Here is a 15631-nt window from a genome sequence, read left to right as displayed (position 1 = left end):
ATAAAAGCACCAGTCTTGCTGAGCATGGTGCTGTATGCTTTTAACTCCAGCACTCAGGAGGCAGAAGCAGATGGCCAGCCTGCCTGGTCTTCTGTGTAGTTAAGCCAGGGGTATATAGTGAAACACTCTCTTTCTCTCTCTCATAAATAAATAAATAAACAAATAAAGCGCCAGTCTTCTTGAACAGCTCCTCTTATGGGTTCTAGACTCCCAAGCAGAAATATTCCCATTTTCTTCAGCCTTGTTTTCCGACTTAGCACTTGTATTACTCAGGGTTCTCTAGAGAAATGGAACTTATAGAATCAACCTACATATTTACAGAAGGGGGATTTGTTAGAATGGCTTACAGGCTGTGGTACAGCTCATCCAACAATAGCTAGCTGTCTACCAAGAGAAGTTCCAAGAAGTTGTTCAGTCCACACAGCTGGATATCTCAGCTGGTCTTCGGTATATGCTGGAATCCCAAAGAGGTAGGCTCTAACGCCAGTGAAGGAATGGACTCGCCAGTGAGAGCAAGCAGGCAAAGAGCGAAAGCTGCCTTCTTCCTTATCCTTTATATTGGCTGCCAGAGGAAGATGTGGTCCAGTTAAAGGTTTAACTTCCCACCTCAAAGATCCAGATTAGGAGTAGGCTCCTACTTCAAATGATTTAATTAAGAAAAAAAAAGTCCCTCATGGGTTTGCCTAGTCATTTGGGTTTTCATTAGTTCCAGATGTAGTCAAGTTGACAACCAAGAATAGCCATCACAGCACCCCTTCCTTCCTGAACACGTGCCTTGTTGCCCACCCCAAGCCTCTCTGTCTTATGGCTCTCACCTTTCTGTATTTCTGACATCCTGCAGTCCCTCTGGTTCACTATGTCTTCCAACAATGTTCTGCCTGTAAAATACAGCAGTCTGGGTCTCCATGTCTTCTCTTCAGCCCAGTCTCTCTTATGCTGTGTATACAGTAGGCTCTCAATAGAAGTTTGATGAATGAGCACCCATTGTTCTGTGTCCCACTCTCCACTTTGATTCAGTGTGATGTGATTTTATGATAAAGCTTAGACTGAGAGATGTCTTCCGAAATCTCCCCTGGATTCAAGAAGATTGCCCGGAAGTTCACATTCCTGGGGAATGGTTTGCCTTTCTATTCCCTCAGCGGCTTGTTCTTCAGGGTCCCTCTATATCATCATTTCAGTTCATCCTCATACTGTCATTGGAAAGCACATTGTTGTCTTCATTTCACAGAAGGGTGAACTGAGGCTTCTAGGAAGAATACAGCTAATCAGCAACAGTGCTCACATACGATGTCATGTCCCAGCTGGGATGGTCATCATACACAGTCAGACCGGAGTTAATCAAGATGGGATTATACACTGGGCAGTGGTGGCACATGCTTTAATCCCAGCACTTGGGAGGCAGAGGTAGGCAGATCTCTGAGTTCCAGGCCAGCCTAGTCTACAAAGTGAGTTCCAGGACAGCCAGGGCTACACAAAGACACACTGTCTCAAAAAACAAACAAAAAACAAAACAAAACAAAAAACAACAACAAAAATATGGAATTATGCAAGTGAATGTGGAGGCAGGATTGTTTTGTTTCGTTGTGTCATTCTCTTTGGGTTTTGTGAGTTCTGTTGTTTTTATTTTTGAGATGAAATCCAAGTAGCTTAGGCTAGCCTTGAACACACTATGTAACTGAGGATAACCTTGCACATCTTTTGTCTGTTTCGTGTGTGTGTGTGTGTGTGTGTGTGTGTGTGTGTGTGTGTGTGTGTGTGAGAGAGAGAGAGAGAGAGAGAGAGAGAGAGAGAGAGAGAGAGAGAGAGAGAGAGAGGTGGGTGCATGTGGATGAGGTTGATGTTGGAGAACATCCTTAATTGCTCTTCTTTGAGTCTCTCCGTCAAACCCAGACCTCACCAGCATGGCTGGTATTGATAGCCAGCTTGCTCTGGGGATCTTTTGTTGGAATTACAGGCAGTTGGCTACACCCACCCTAACCCCAGAACTTTGAACTTCTGCTCCGCCATCCAAGAGCTATGATTCCATGTGTGTGCCACAAAGCCTGGTTTATGTGCTGTGGGCATCAAACCCAGGGCTCTGTGCATGCTATGAAAGCACTCAGTCAATGATGCTTAAATCCCTAGTCCTTTGGTTTTTGTTTGCTTAAGGAGACAGAGTCTGGCTATGTTGCCCAGGCTGGCCTGGATTTAAGCAATCCTCCTGTCTCAGTTCCCAAGTTGTTAGAACTGTAGCAGGCATATCACTTTGGCTAAATTTTAAGTTCCATCTTGCAAGGTCATTCTGTTTGCAGTTGGCTCCATCAAACTATAGATATGGGTCCCTATCTGTTTATAATAAAAACAACACCTCTTTTACCATCCTGAAGCCACTGATAGTCTCAGGAAATGTTCCACATATGCTCTGCCTTGGCAGCTTGAAAACCACGACCTTGCATGATAAAGCCCAGAATCCTTAGCCTCTTCCATGCCTCTGTGTGGCTACAGTCTTCCTGGCCAACCCTCTCATGCCCTGTACTCCCACACATGTCCACTCATGCTGTTCCATTTCTCTGTCTCAAAAATAAATCAGTAAATAAAACACTCAGAGGTCTGACTGAAAAACAAAAATTTCACAGCCCATGCTGTCTATCTGTCGTTCATCTGGACTCCCCCACATCTGGTGCCCCTGAGAGCTGTTTCCCCCTAAGGTGCTGAGTGGTTCTGTCTCTCGTGGGCAGGCTCCCCTTCCTTCATTGAGCTGAAGCTTCTTTAGCAAGGGCTTCTCCAGTCTGTCTTGTTTGTAGCCCATCCACAGCACCCTCTGGCCTGAAGCAGTGTCAGAGTTTCCTCACGGAAATGGACATGCCTGTGGCCGTGTCTCCTGACCTTTCCACATTCTGTCCCTGCTCTTCCTTTCCTGATTAAAATGTCAAGCAAACAGGGACCTGTCAACCAGGCAACCCGCTCTCAGTTCTCTCGGGTCGGGGGAGGGGAGGGGGCCTTCTGCTTTGTGTGACAAGGACCTCCTAAGTGACACACTTCATGAGTTGAAAAATAAAAGTGTATGTGTGTGTGTGTGTGTGTGTGTGTGTGTGTGTGTGTGTGTGTGTGTGTGTGTATGAGGTCACTTCTGCAGAGATCTAGTTGTCCCAAATGAATTTTCAGCACTTCCCCTTGGGAGGTAGCAACACAGGCAGGGGACCAAAAATGCCCTTAATTAGGTCAGCAAGACATGGACTCATAAACTGTGGAATGTGTGAGCTCTTAAGCCAATGGCCTTGTCTTGGAGATATCAACATTAAGGTCTAGAGAGGAGCACTGGATCATGCAAGCTGTTGATGTCACAACCCGCCTCCATCAGTCTAGCAGGGTCCTAGGAGGATGGCAGCCCCCTAGTCCCTGGTGCAGGGTGACTCGCCACCTAGTATTTCTGGCACTGCGAGGTTTCTCAGCATCTCACACACTCAGTGCTAAAACTGAGAGGATCCAAGGCAAACCGTGGTGGCGTCACCCCACTGCTGTGGGTCATGGCTTCTTTCTCCTCCCTGGCTCTAAAGCCTCCAGCCATGTTTCAGAAGAAAATGAAAAAATAAAAATAAAATAAAACGATCTGAGGCCCAGATGTGAGTGTCGAATGAACCCACTGGGATCAATGGGGTGGCCTGGCCTGGCAGGGAACTGGGCTACCAGCCATCCCCCCGCTGTGGACACTTCCACCACCCTACTGTGGGCACTTCCCCACGCCGCCGCTTTGCTTTCTTTACACCAAAGACACAATTTCCAAAGCTCTGTTGGGGTTGTTTGACTTTGATCTCTACAAACATTTCTTTTGATAAGTTCCAGACCCGCACGTGATGTATGTGTTTGAGAGTCTGTTTAGCAATTTGCTGGCATGCCTTTTGGTTGTTTTGCAGTTTAGGACAGTCCAGTCAACTCTGTCCCTAGTTCGCTCTCTATGTGACCATGAGCAAACGTCTGCACACCTTGGAGTCTCGGTTTACCCCTGTGTGACATGGAAAGTGCTAGAATCTGATTCATTGAATAGCTCTGGAAATTGGAAGAGAAACTACTGGAGATTTTTCTGGCACATGGTGAGTACTCAGTAAAAAGGAATTGTCATTTGCCATCTAGTCTATGCCTTCTCCCAAAGACTGGAGAAGCCAGGCAGGGGTTAGTGAGGACACAGATTTGCCAGTGGATGAAGATGTAAAATTTCTCTCCCCTGACCCTTGAAGATCTATAACTCAACTGTACTCATAAATATTTATGAGTTTCCGTGTCTACACGGCATTGCTTTGGGGGCACTTTTCTCGGGGAAATGGTGAGAACCCAGCTCGGAAGGACACTCAAGCTTTTGGTCCTGCACTTCCAAAGCATCACGGTAGGGGCAGCACAGGCAGGTGGAGGTGAGAAAATGAACAGAGCTGGAGTGTGGGAGCGCTGGGTGCTGAAGGGCGCTCAAAAGCCTTTGACACCCCCCCCCCCCCAGTACTCCAGGGGCTGGCAAAGGCAGGCGGAGGTGGGATGTATGGAAAGGAGTTGGACTGACAGAAAAGCTGCTGTCAGGCCGGGAGCTGGTGGTACACGCCTTTAATCCCAGCACTCTGGAGGCAAAGCCAGGCAGACCTCTGAGGGCGAGATCCAGAACAGGCACCCAAAACTACACAAAGAAACCCTGTCCCCCCACCCCACCCCCACCCCCAAAAAAGCAGGTACAGGAGACAGGACTGTGGGTAACTGGAGGGTTTGAATGTACCCAGGACTGTGTAGGAAGTCCAGCTCTGCCATTTGCTCAATGCGAGTTACTGAACCAGTCTTTCAATCATCTATGCTGAGGCCCTTGTAGTACTTGAAATGCCTCTACATAACAGAGACTTCTAAGAGGATGGTTACTAAAGTGTTGCTCGATGCTCTTGGCTGGCCTCCACGGCATTCTCAAGCTTGCTGCCCACCCCTTCTAAGGCTGGGGGATGGATATTGATCTGAAAGACAAAGAGATTCTGCCATCCACAATGGCAGCATTGTGAGCCATGGGGCTCACAATTTCCTTTTTGACCTTTCAACCTGAAGGAATGCCATTCTGGGCCTGGGTGGTAAGGCGTGGGAGCCAGCCCAGAACTCTGCCAGTTAATTCAGGGTGAACAGAGGAGGGACCAACCTGAAGCATCCTTGTACAGCAATCTTCTTGTTGAATAGAAGAACCAGGAGCTCAGAATGGGAAAAAGACATGCCTGGTCCTCTAGAGCCAACTAAAAGTAGCGTGGAGACCAAAGCCCAAACTTCCCGGGGAAGTCTACCTACACCAGGGCTCATATCCCCAAAGGACATTTTAAACATGTACACTTCAGAAAATGGACCTTTTATCCAAATGAAGCTGTGTGTTAGCACTGAATATCCTGACAAGATGAAAAAGCAGATATTTATCTTGCAACTTAAATGTTTAAGGCACATCTAAACTCCTATAATAGAGTTGTGACCTTTTTTGTTTGTTTGTTTGTTTGTTTGTTTGTTTTTGAGACATGGTTTTTCTGTGTAGTCCTGGCTGTTCTGGAAATCACTCTATAGACTAGGCTGGCCTCAAACTAGTAGATCTGCCTACCTCTGCTTCCTGTGTGTTGGGATTAAAGGCATGTGCCACCACTGCCCAGCCCTTTTTCTTTTAAAATAACAATATGAGGCTGGAGAGATGACTCAGTTGTTAAGAAGACTTATTACTCTTGCAGAGGACCCCAATTCAGTTTCCATTGCCCACATAAGGTGATTCACAGCCTCCTGTAACTCCAGTTCCAGAGGATTTGACATCCTCTTCTGGCATCCTCAGGTACCTAAAGGCATGTGGTATACATAAACTCACAGAAGCATACACATAGACATAAATTAAAGAAAACTGTAAATCTTTTTTAAATATAAAAATAACAGGTTTAGCTGGGTGGTGATGGTGCATGCCTTTAATCCCAGCACTTGGGAGGCAAAAGCAGGCGGATCTCTGTGAGTTCTAGGCCAGCCTGGTCTACAGAGTGAGTTCCAGGACAGCCAGGGCTACACAGTGAAACCCTGTCTCAAAAAACCAAAATAAATAAACAAATAAATAAATAGTTTAGGGCTGACAAGATAAAGTAAGTATATGTTGGGGAATATTATTTTAAGGTGTGTTACTTTTGTTTATGTTACATTTGTTTTACTCTGTGAAGCTGTGATATACTTTGCCTGTCTAAAATACCTGATGGTCTAATAAATAACTGAATGGCCAATAGCAAGGCAGGAGAAAGGATAGGCGGGGCTGGCAGGCAGAGAGAATTAATAGAAGGAGAAATGGGTAGGGGGGAGAAGTAGCCAGAGAAGGAGGAGGACATGAGGAGCCAGCCACCCAGCTACACAGCAAGCCATGGAGTAAGAAATAATGAAAGGTAAAAGCCCAAACAAAAGCTAGACAGGATAATTTGGGTTAAAGAAAGTGGGCAAGAAACAAGCCAAGCTAAGGCTGGACATTTATAATTAAGAATAAGCCTCCATGTGTGATTTATTTGGGAGCTGGGTGGTGGGCCCTCAAAAGAGAAAGAGCAAAAACAGCCAACAACACAAGTAGGTGAAGCTGCCTGCTTCCAAGTCTGGTGACCCAAGTTTGATCTCTAGGACCCCCATGGTGGATGGGGAGAACAGACTCTCAGAAGTTGTCTTCTGACTTCCACATGGCACAACCATTCCCCATACACAAAATAAATAGATAACTTAAAATGTATTAAGTAACCTGTATTAGTTACTTTTCTATAGCTGTGATAAAACACCATGACTAAGGCAACTTATAAAAGAAAGAGTATAATTGGGCTTAGGGTTCCAGGTGGTCAGAGTTCATGATGGTAGAACAGAGGCAAGGTGGCAGGAATCACCGAGAGCTTATATCTCAATTGAACCACGAGCAGATAACAGAGAGTGCAGTGGGCATGGTGTTTGGCTTTTGAAACCTCAAAGCCCACCTCCAGTGACATACCTCCTCTAACAAGGCCACACCTCCCAAATCCTTCTTAAGCAGTTCCACCAACTGGGGACCAAGCATTGAAATGTATGAGTTTTGAGACCATTCTCATTCCAATGCCCACATAATCTTAAATAAAGCAAGCCGGGTTGTGGTGGTCCATGCCTTTAATCCCAGCACTTTCAGGAGGCAGAAGCAGGCAGATCTCTGTCAATTCAAGGCCAGCCCGGCATAGAAAAAGAGTTCCAGGACAGCCAGAGCTACACAGAGAAACCATGTCTTGAAAAACAAACAGATCTAATCAGATGTGGTGGCACACATGGTCCCCATGGTCCCATCACAAGTAAAAGGATCATTTGAGTCCAAGAGTTTGAAACCAGTGTGGACAACATAGTGAAAGCCTGTTTCAAAAATAAAAACATATCACAAATTCAGCCATTCAAAACTGTATGGTTCTGTGTGTATTTATGTATGTGCGTGTGCAGTTCGAAAAACTGGAAAGGAGATCATGAGACGGGAGGAAGAGATCTGAAGGGAGGTAGAAAATAGAGAAAGTAATGGAATACATGTAATGCAGAAGATAGGGAGACTAACTGCAGAGAGACGGGGAGGGGCACAGGGAAGGACAGTGTGGGAGAGGAATGAATGAGAACAAAATACAGTGACACATATGTGTGAAGAGGCCATAATGATGCCCAGTACTTTGTATTCTTTTTTTTTTTTTTTTTTTTTTTTTGGTTTTTTCGAGACAGGGTTTCTCTGTGTAGCTTTGCGCCTTTCCTGGAGCTCACTTGGTAGCCCAGGCTGGCCTCGAACTCACAAAGATCCGCCTGCCTCTGCCTCCCGAGTGCTGGGATTAAAGGCGTGCGCCACCACGCCCGGCTCATGTACTTTGTATTCTAATAAAGAAAAAAAGAAAGGATAGGCGCTGGAAAGATGGCTTAGCTGTTAAGAGCACCTACTGCTTTTCAGAGGACCCAGGTTTGGTTCACACCACCCACGTGGTAGATTACAACCATCCATAACTCCTGTTCCAGGGGATCAGACATCCTCTTCTGGGCCCCTCAGGTACCAGTCATATGCGCAGTACACATGCATATACCCAACCAGGACACGTGTGTACATAAAATAAAATAATTTAGAAAGAGTGGCTGACGTGCATTGCATGAGTTGGCTGTTTGAAACCTGGAGCTTATGCAGGGACACTTGGCTCAGTCTGGGAGGAAGGGACTCGACCTGCCTGGACTGAGTAGTCCTCGGGGGAGGATTTGCCCTGGAGGAGGTGGGAATGGGAGGTGGGCTGGGGGTAAGGGGAGGAGGTGGGAGGGGGGAGAATAGGGGAACCCATGGCTGATATGTAGAACTGAATGGTATTGTAAAATAAAATAAATAAAATTTAAAAAAAAAAAAGAGTGGCTGATGTGAATCGGAACCCTGGTGGTTGTAGTCAGTATCTTGGGGTACTTTCTCTCTACACCATAGCAGAGAGTCAATGCTGAATCAGAAGAGCGTGCAATCGACTGTGGATGCATAAGGACAGGTCACTGGAGGAGATGACCACCGAAGCTCTGAGCCACCTGGAGAACCCAAGTGCTCTCAGCACCCTGACCCACTGCCTTGACATCAAGGCAGACAGGAAAGCCTTCCTGGAGGACATGTCTCCTGACCAGGGATCAGGGTGTCACTGAGAAAGGTCAGAGGGGGATGAACACTCAAAGGAAGGAGAAGTGCTTTGGTCTCCCAGAGGCTTCAAAGTACATGGTTTTGAGGAACATCTAGTGTGGGGCCTTCACCTTGCTAAGTACCAATTCTTCAGCTAGCCCTATCTTCCTGAATACTATTCCCTGACAGTTTTATGTCAGGGAAACATACCGTGGGGGGGAATCAAATATTCGGGACAGGAGATTGCCCACTAGCAGGATGCCAAAAGTCCATACAGTTTCTGGTATACCCAAAATGCCAACACCAGTGACCCAGATGACTTCGTCTGCTTCCCTTTCTGACAGACAGACCCATCATGTCTCAAGGATGTAGATACTTATGGGGGATGCTGCTACTACACTTGCCAACTAGAGCGGCAGGGGATGGGGAGTACACTCAAGGTCATTTTGATCACAAAAAGGGAAGATCCATTTTTCTAATAGGTAATGATGATTCAAGTACCTTCCTCACCAACCGTGTAGTATACATTGCAGACCCTTGGCATGACTGCTGGCGCACAGGGGTAATGGACAAATACTATCAAGGTGGCCTCCCCTTCACTAGATACCCCTCTGCTGACCTTCACATTTCCTGACAGCTTGTACCTGCAGCTGAGTCTTAATTCATCATAACCTTGTTCTACAGGAAAAACAAAAGGAGGAACAAATAAGGTCAACAATGTCCTGGAGTCTATACATTCAATATGTTTCTGATTTCCTCCCATTCACGGAATATCCAAACACCTCTCCTTGTTTCTTTTGCATTTCTAGTACCCACCCCCTCTTGCAGCAGTACCCACAAACACTTCTGCAGCAATGTCTGCTGAAGCCGGGCGGTAGTGGTGCACGCCTTTAATCCCAGCACTTGGGAGACAGAGGCAGGCAAATCAATGTGAGTTCGAGGCCAGCCTGGTCTACAGAGTGAGATCTAGGACAGCCAGGACTGTTACACAGAGAAACCCTGTCTCAAAAAACCAAAAAAAAAAAAAAAAAAAAAAAAAGTCTGCCGAGAAAGATGACATCCACCTGGACCTTCATGATATTCCCCTTTTTGATTAAAAACCTACTTTACCCCTTTGTCTTTCTCCCCAAGTTATACCTACAGACCACCAGCTTATACCTACAGACCACCAATGTGCTGTCAATCAAACCGTTACCAGCTTAACCTGTGCACATCACCTCCTTTCTTCCTTTGGTATAAGAGAAAGATAGCCCCCTGCATAGACACCCCCCTGCCAGGATTTTGCACCCCTATTGTGATTATTCCACAGGTTTATCCATATAAGGAAGAAGAGGCCCCATGGCTGCTACAAGCCAGCTGAAGACATGAGATTGTCCTTCCTTTACTGGTAGGAATAGGACTTGTCATCTGCCTTGGATCTGCGTGGCTCAAACATCTGCCATCGTCCAGATGCATCATCTGGCTGGAGACTTCAGAGACAAACTCGATCAGGTAATGGCATCCACGACTGACAGTCTTGAATTCCTCCAAGGGCAGATGAACTCTCTTGCTGGGGCTGTGCTCCATGAAAGACCCTAGCCCTTCAGGCTTACACCCCCAAGTCTCAGGAAAAGAGAAACTTCAAGCACCAGGAAATGAGAAACTAAAAATCTAGTTCCAAGGGCAACCTGACTTAGCCATTGTTCAATCTCCCCTGCAACCATGTAACAATGTAAAAAGATTTCTGTTAAGAGATGTGCTCAACTGTGACTGGGATAGTTGCAGGTGTTCCAGGAAGGACCACTGTGACCTTTTTGTAAACTTCACTCCTGCCCTGATGCCCCCAACTTGAGGTTTCAGGAAGAATGTACCTGTTGACGTAACTGTACCCTCTCTGTGATCACTCTGTAACCAGACCATGATCCTGTGAAATGAAATTGCCTGGGAATTGTAATCTTGTGGGTTTTGTGAGTTTTTCCTTTAAAGGCCCTCATGGGGCTGCAGTAAGATGCGGCTCTTGCTCTTAGGAGCAGAGTTTGCCCTTCTATATAGAAGCTTAAATAAAAACCTCTTGCTATTGCATCAACTGGACTGGAGTCTGGGTCCTTGGGGCACCCACTCGAGACCCCCAGATTTGGGGTCCAACAATCCAAAACAGAAGAGCACTGGAAGCAATAACTGCTGAGCCTGGAGGGACTTGCTTGGCACTGGGGGAAGAATGTTGTTTCTTCATAGAGTCAAATGTGGTTGAAACTAATGTCAATACCCTCAAAAACTCCACAAAGACCTGCTCTCAAAATTCCAGCCCCTAGAGCAACGTAGCTGGTTCAGCAACCTCTTGTTTTCCTGGCTCCTACCCTTTATCAGTCCTCTGATTGTGCTATACTCTATTTGAGGCTTGCCCCTTGCCTTATTCAGTTCCTCCAGCAGCAGAACACCGCTATTGTTAAAACCACCACCAATCAGGTTCACTACCAAGCCCCAGACCCATCCAATGAAGACAACAGGTTCTTCAAGGCTTAGGGTGACACTTCTCCATTATAAAATAAAACAGAAGGAGATGTTGGGAGGCCCCACTGGTCAGAAGTTGCAGTCTACTATAGCTTAGCAGGTCTCCCCGGGCTCAGAACAATATGGAGGACTCCCTACCCGCAGTGGGAGCTTCCTGCTCTCTACCTAGCCTTATCTGAAGGACGTCTCTAGGCCTGGATGCCTGACTTATCTCAAGAATGACACTTGACACAGTTCCCTGCAAATGCTCTTCCCCTGCTGCCCAGCTGGTAATTAAGTAGCAGGCTCTAGCTATTTTCATGGGGCTGTGCTGCTACTAACCCAGCTATGTGATAGGAGTGTGCCACCTAATGCAAATTAGGATTTGCCCAATCCTATATATCACCTATACTCTGGAATAAAGTTGAGGCAACTCATTGAAGCTGTCTGCCAGAGAGCTATCTGTGCCACGTTCACAGGCCATGTACAAAACTTCCTGTCGCTGCTTCTGTCCTCATGTCTCCCACAGATGGGAGCTGAGCATGTGGATGAGGCCAGAAAGGCTGTGCACTGGACGTAGTAAGCTCTAGGAAGGAGTGTGGACTTGGGGCTTCATGCTAAGGCATCCCTGGAGGGTTTTGTTAGAAAGTTCGAGCTGGCTACCAAGATCTACCCAGGTCGCTAAGGCATCTGGTGTAGTTGTGACTGGTATGTGCCAAAGGGAGAAGGAGATGGGAACCTGCAGGGCTTCACAGATCTCCTCTCAGAGATCACCACAGTGACACCGGAAGATGATACAAGTCCCTCAACCGATATCAACTCACTGAAAGTTTGAGGATATGGATCAGTGAATAGACCACTTGCCTCTTGCATTCAGGAAGCCCTAGGTTGGATGCCCAGCCCTACATAAAAGTAGGCATGGTGACATGTTTGTATTCCCAGCACTCCGAGGCTAGAAGTAGGAGGATAAGAAATTCAAGGTCACAGCTACATAGAGTTTAAGGGTAGCCAAGGATACATGGAAAACAGTCTCAGATTAGAGGGGGTGAAGGGAATATCAAGGTATCTTATAACCAGTATGTTTTTTATTCTAAATGACAAGGTCTGTATAGTTGACTCTTTTTGGTCCTAGAACCTAAGGGGACAGAACTTAGCCATGTGACCTCACCTAAGGGAATTATGAGTATAATGAATTGTACCAGCTTTCCATACTTCCTCTTCCTCTCTTCTTCCTCTTCATTTTCTTGATGGCCAGGAAAACTCAGGCTGGATTTATAGTCTACACACATATATATGAAGCTTTGGGAAACTTCTGAGTCTCATTTATGTGAACCTAATTGTTGGCCACATTTTAAAGTTTTAATGGTCTCCCTTCCTTTTGTCATCCACTCAAAAAAAAAAAAAAAACTTTTTATTGTAGAAACGTGTGTGTCTGTATTTTAGAAAACTCAAAAGACGAAAGCAAACAAAAAGTAAACTCTTTACATTCACCCAGGTATCAGTCTTTATATAGTGTCTTAAAAAAAAAAACCCTATCTTTTGTTTTGTTTTGTTTTTGTTTGCTTGTTTGTTTTTCAAGACAGGGCTTCTCTGTCTGTCCTAGAACTCTCTCTGTAGACCAGGCTGGCCTGGAACTCACAGAGATCCGCCTGCTTCTGCCTCCTGAGTTCTGGAATTAAAGGCATGCACCATGCCTAGTTGGTATTTTCACTTAAATGCAAGGTGATATTTTTACTCAGCGATCTGCTCTCCTTCAGTCAAACGTCTACATTTTTCCACTTCAGCAAGTCTTTATCTCATCTTTTACATTCAAACTACCAGATTTCCCTAGTTGATTCCCAAATCTTTCCATAACCAATTTGTCCTGGTCAGTTACTAAATATGAAAATTGTGATACTCTGAATTTTTTTTTAATTTAGCAGAAATTATGGAAAAGATTGTAGTATTGGGCTGGAGCTCTATGTGGCTCAGTGATAGTTATAGCCTAGCATGCAGGAGGGTCTGGAATTGATTTCCTGCCCTGCAATCAAAACAAAACCAAGGCTAGATGTGATGGCCCATGCTTTCAACCCCAGCTCCGGAAGGCAAAGGTAGCAAGCAGATCTCTGAGTTCAAGGCCAGTCTGGTTGTAGTGAGTTCCTGTTTCAAAACAAAAACAAGCCAGAAAGCAACAATTTAGTTTCTTCATTATATTATTTTTCTATCCCAATCCCTTTTATTTCCTGTAAACGAGCAATAAGATCTAAAGATGGATGAATCCAAATAAACTATTTCTGGTGGGATTAAATAACATCATTCTTCTCAGTAAATCCGTCAGGCATCCAAAGATAACTGATAATAATTACTGTTGACCTTGTACGGCGTCAACTAATGACGACACATTATCTCACTGATGTTCTATTTCTAGATTAAGATGGTACATTAGAAGCCTGTGGGATACTATTCCTGCCACGGTTTAACCAGTCAATACTCTTTATTAGGAAGTGTTGTGTAGCTTTTCCTGAGATCTGTGAACAAACGTCTGTTTCGTTGGGGCACCAGCCGACAGACCCATTTGCACCCACGTTCAGCTTGTGAGTTTATGGGGTTACTTGTAGGAGTGTGGGTGACCCAAAGCCCATTCCAGCTTGGGTGAGGACTCCAGAAAACATAGTTGGAGCTCGTTGGAGGAAGGAAGGATCTTCTGAATCTTGTGTCTTTCTAAGCTTCCTGAGCCCTGTAAGCTCAGCTAGCTTCTTTTGCAAATGTATTCTAAATTACAAGTGTGTGTGCACGCATTCAGCAGTCGGTTCTCTCCAGCTACCGTGGGTTCTCAGGGATGGAACTCAAGTAACCGGTTATCTGGGGTTGGGAAGTTCCCTGCCACTGAGGCATCTCACCAGCTTAGTTACCTGCGTGGTGCTGCGGCTTTGCGGGACTTTGGTCTCAGCTGCTTTGGTGCCTGGGCGGAGCAAATGCCCAGCTCCTGGCAGCGCGGGAAACTTTGGATGACAGACACCCAAGGCGGCAGGGAGCCAGCTTCCTCCGCCGGCCTTACCTCCGAGAACAGGAGATTCCGACCGCTAGAGGGCCGTTTAGACATTTTTATCAAACAGCAGAAGTTTGGGCTCACGGAAGCAGAAACAAAATACAATTCGTTTCGTGAGATATTTTACAAAAAAAAGAGAGCAAAGAAGAAAAAAGAAAAAAAGAAAAAGAAAAAAGAAAAGCTCAGAAAAGATGCTTTGACAAAGATACAACACTTGAAGCAAACTAAAATAATGTCATTCCTTTGAAAGGACCTAGAAAAGATAGCCGCTCAACTGCCCGGCTAGCTCAGTCGGTAGAGCATGGGACTCTTAATCCCAGGGTCGTGGGTTCGAGCCCCACGTTGGGCGGCTTCAGTTTTCAGTTTTCCAGGTCAGTATCTGACATGTTATCAAGCTGGAGTACTGAGTATTCCGAGTTACTTATTGTCAAACAATCCCAACACTAAAAGAACCATAAAGATGAAACCATCGCGGAGATGAAACCATCGCGGGAAGGCATCCTTACTCAAACCCTAGGGGCTCTAATGCTGTCCTGAAGCCTACGTGGTTGAAAGGACAGAAATGACTCCAACAAGTTGTTCCTTGGTATACCCACCGCACGAACCCACACACAACCAGCACTCACATAATAGTTAAATAGGATTTAAGTGAAAAACAGCCGGGAACCCAAAAGGTTATTCCACGTAGGGAAACACTTTTATAATTCTATTTCAGTGTTGTATTTAAGGGCAGCCTAAAGTTAGGGAGTAACATGACATGAAAATGAATGAAATCATACAGTTTACAAACATTGCATAAGCGATCTTTATTTCTTATTTAATGCCGTTTGTGATTTCGAAGGTTGATTCGTAGTGCACCGCGAATGTCTTTTTAAACATAAATAAGATTGCATTGGCCATACGCAATCGGAAACGCACCGTTAGGGCTTTTTTTTTTTTCCCAATCCCCTTCCCTTTTCTTTTTATTGAAGTTAGTGATTGAAATTGCAATATTTCTGTGCTTTTAGAGCTCCCTTTCTTCATAGGTTTTCCTCAAACAATTCCCGTTGAGTAAAATTTTGCTTTTATATTGACAGTTCCAAGTTCTTAAATATTTTCAGTCATCTTTCAACAATTCTTTTTTGTTTTGTTTTGTTTTCAGTTTTTCGGAACTCTGAACTTTGCTTTAGATCAGGCTGGCCTCGAACTGACAAAAATCTGCCTGTTTCTGCTGCTCTGGGGTTAAAGGCGGCATGCCGCCGCTGCCTCACTCCCTGGGCAGTTCTTAAATGTCCTCCACAATTAACATATGTTATTATCATCAATCTTTTGTCTTTCTAAGTCTGAAACTGCGAAAGACAAAACATGGACAGTCCCTGAAAACATCAAGCCTCGTGTTGCAAAAGGAGAAAGAACAAGACAGAGGGGGAGGGGAGGGGAGCAAAGGGAGGGAGGAAGGTTCTCAGAGTCTAGTTACGGAAGGGCTCAGGCTCTAGGTTTGTTTTTTTGTTTTGGTTTTTTTTTTTTTTTTTTTTGGTTTT

The 15631-nt window shown here is 45.3% G+C and overlaps 1 non-coding gene across 1 annotated transcript; it reads left to right on the top strand.

Annotated features, from left to right (window-relative positions):
* Positions 1–14387: 14387 nt before the first annotated feature.
* On the top strand, positions 14388–14460 carry Trnak-cuu (transfer RNA lysine (anticodon CUU)). Its single transcript has one exon. It is a non-coding gene; the product is annotated as a tRNA-Lys (tRNA).
* The last annotated feature ends 1171 nt before the right edge of the window (positions 14461–15631 follow it).

The sequence above is a fragment of the Peromyscus maniculatus genome, chromosome 7 (genome assembly GCF_049852395.1).
Source record: "Peromyscus maniculatus bairdii isolate BWxNUB_F1_BW_parent chromosome 7, HU_Pman_BW_mat_3.1, whole genome shotgun sequence".
NCBI classification, from domain to species: Eukaryota; Metazoa; Chordata; class Mammalia; order Rodentia; family Cricetidae; genus Peromyscus; species Peromyscus maniculatus.
This window is presented reverse-complemented; position numbering and strand designations above follow the sequence as displayed.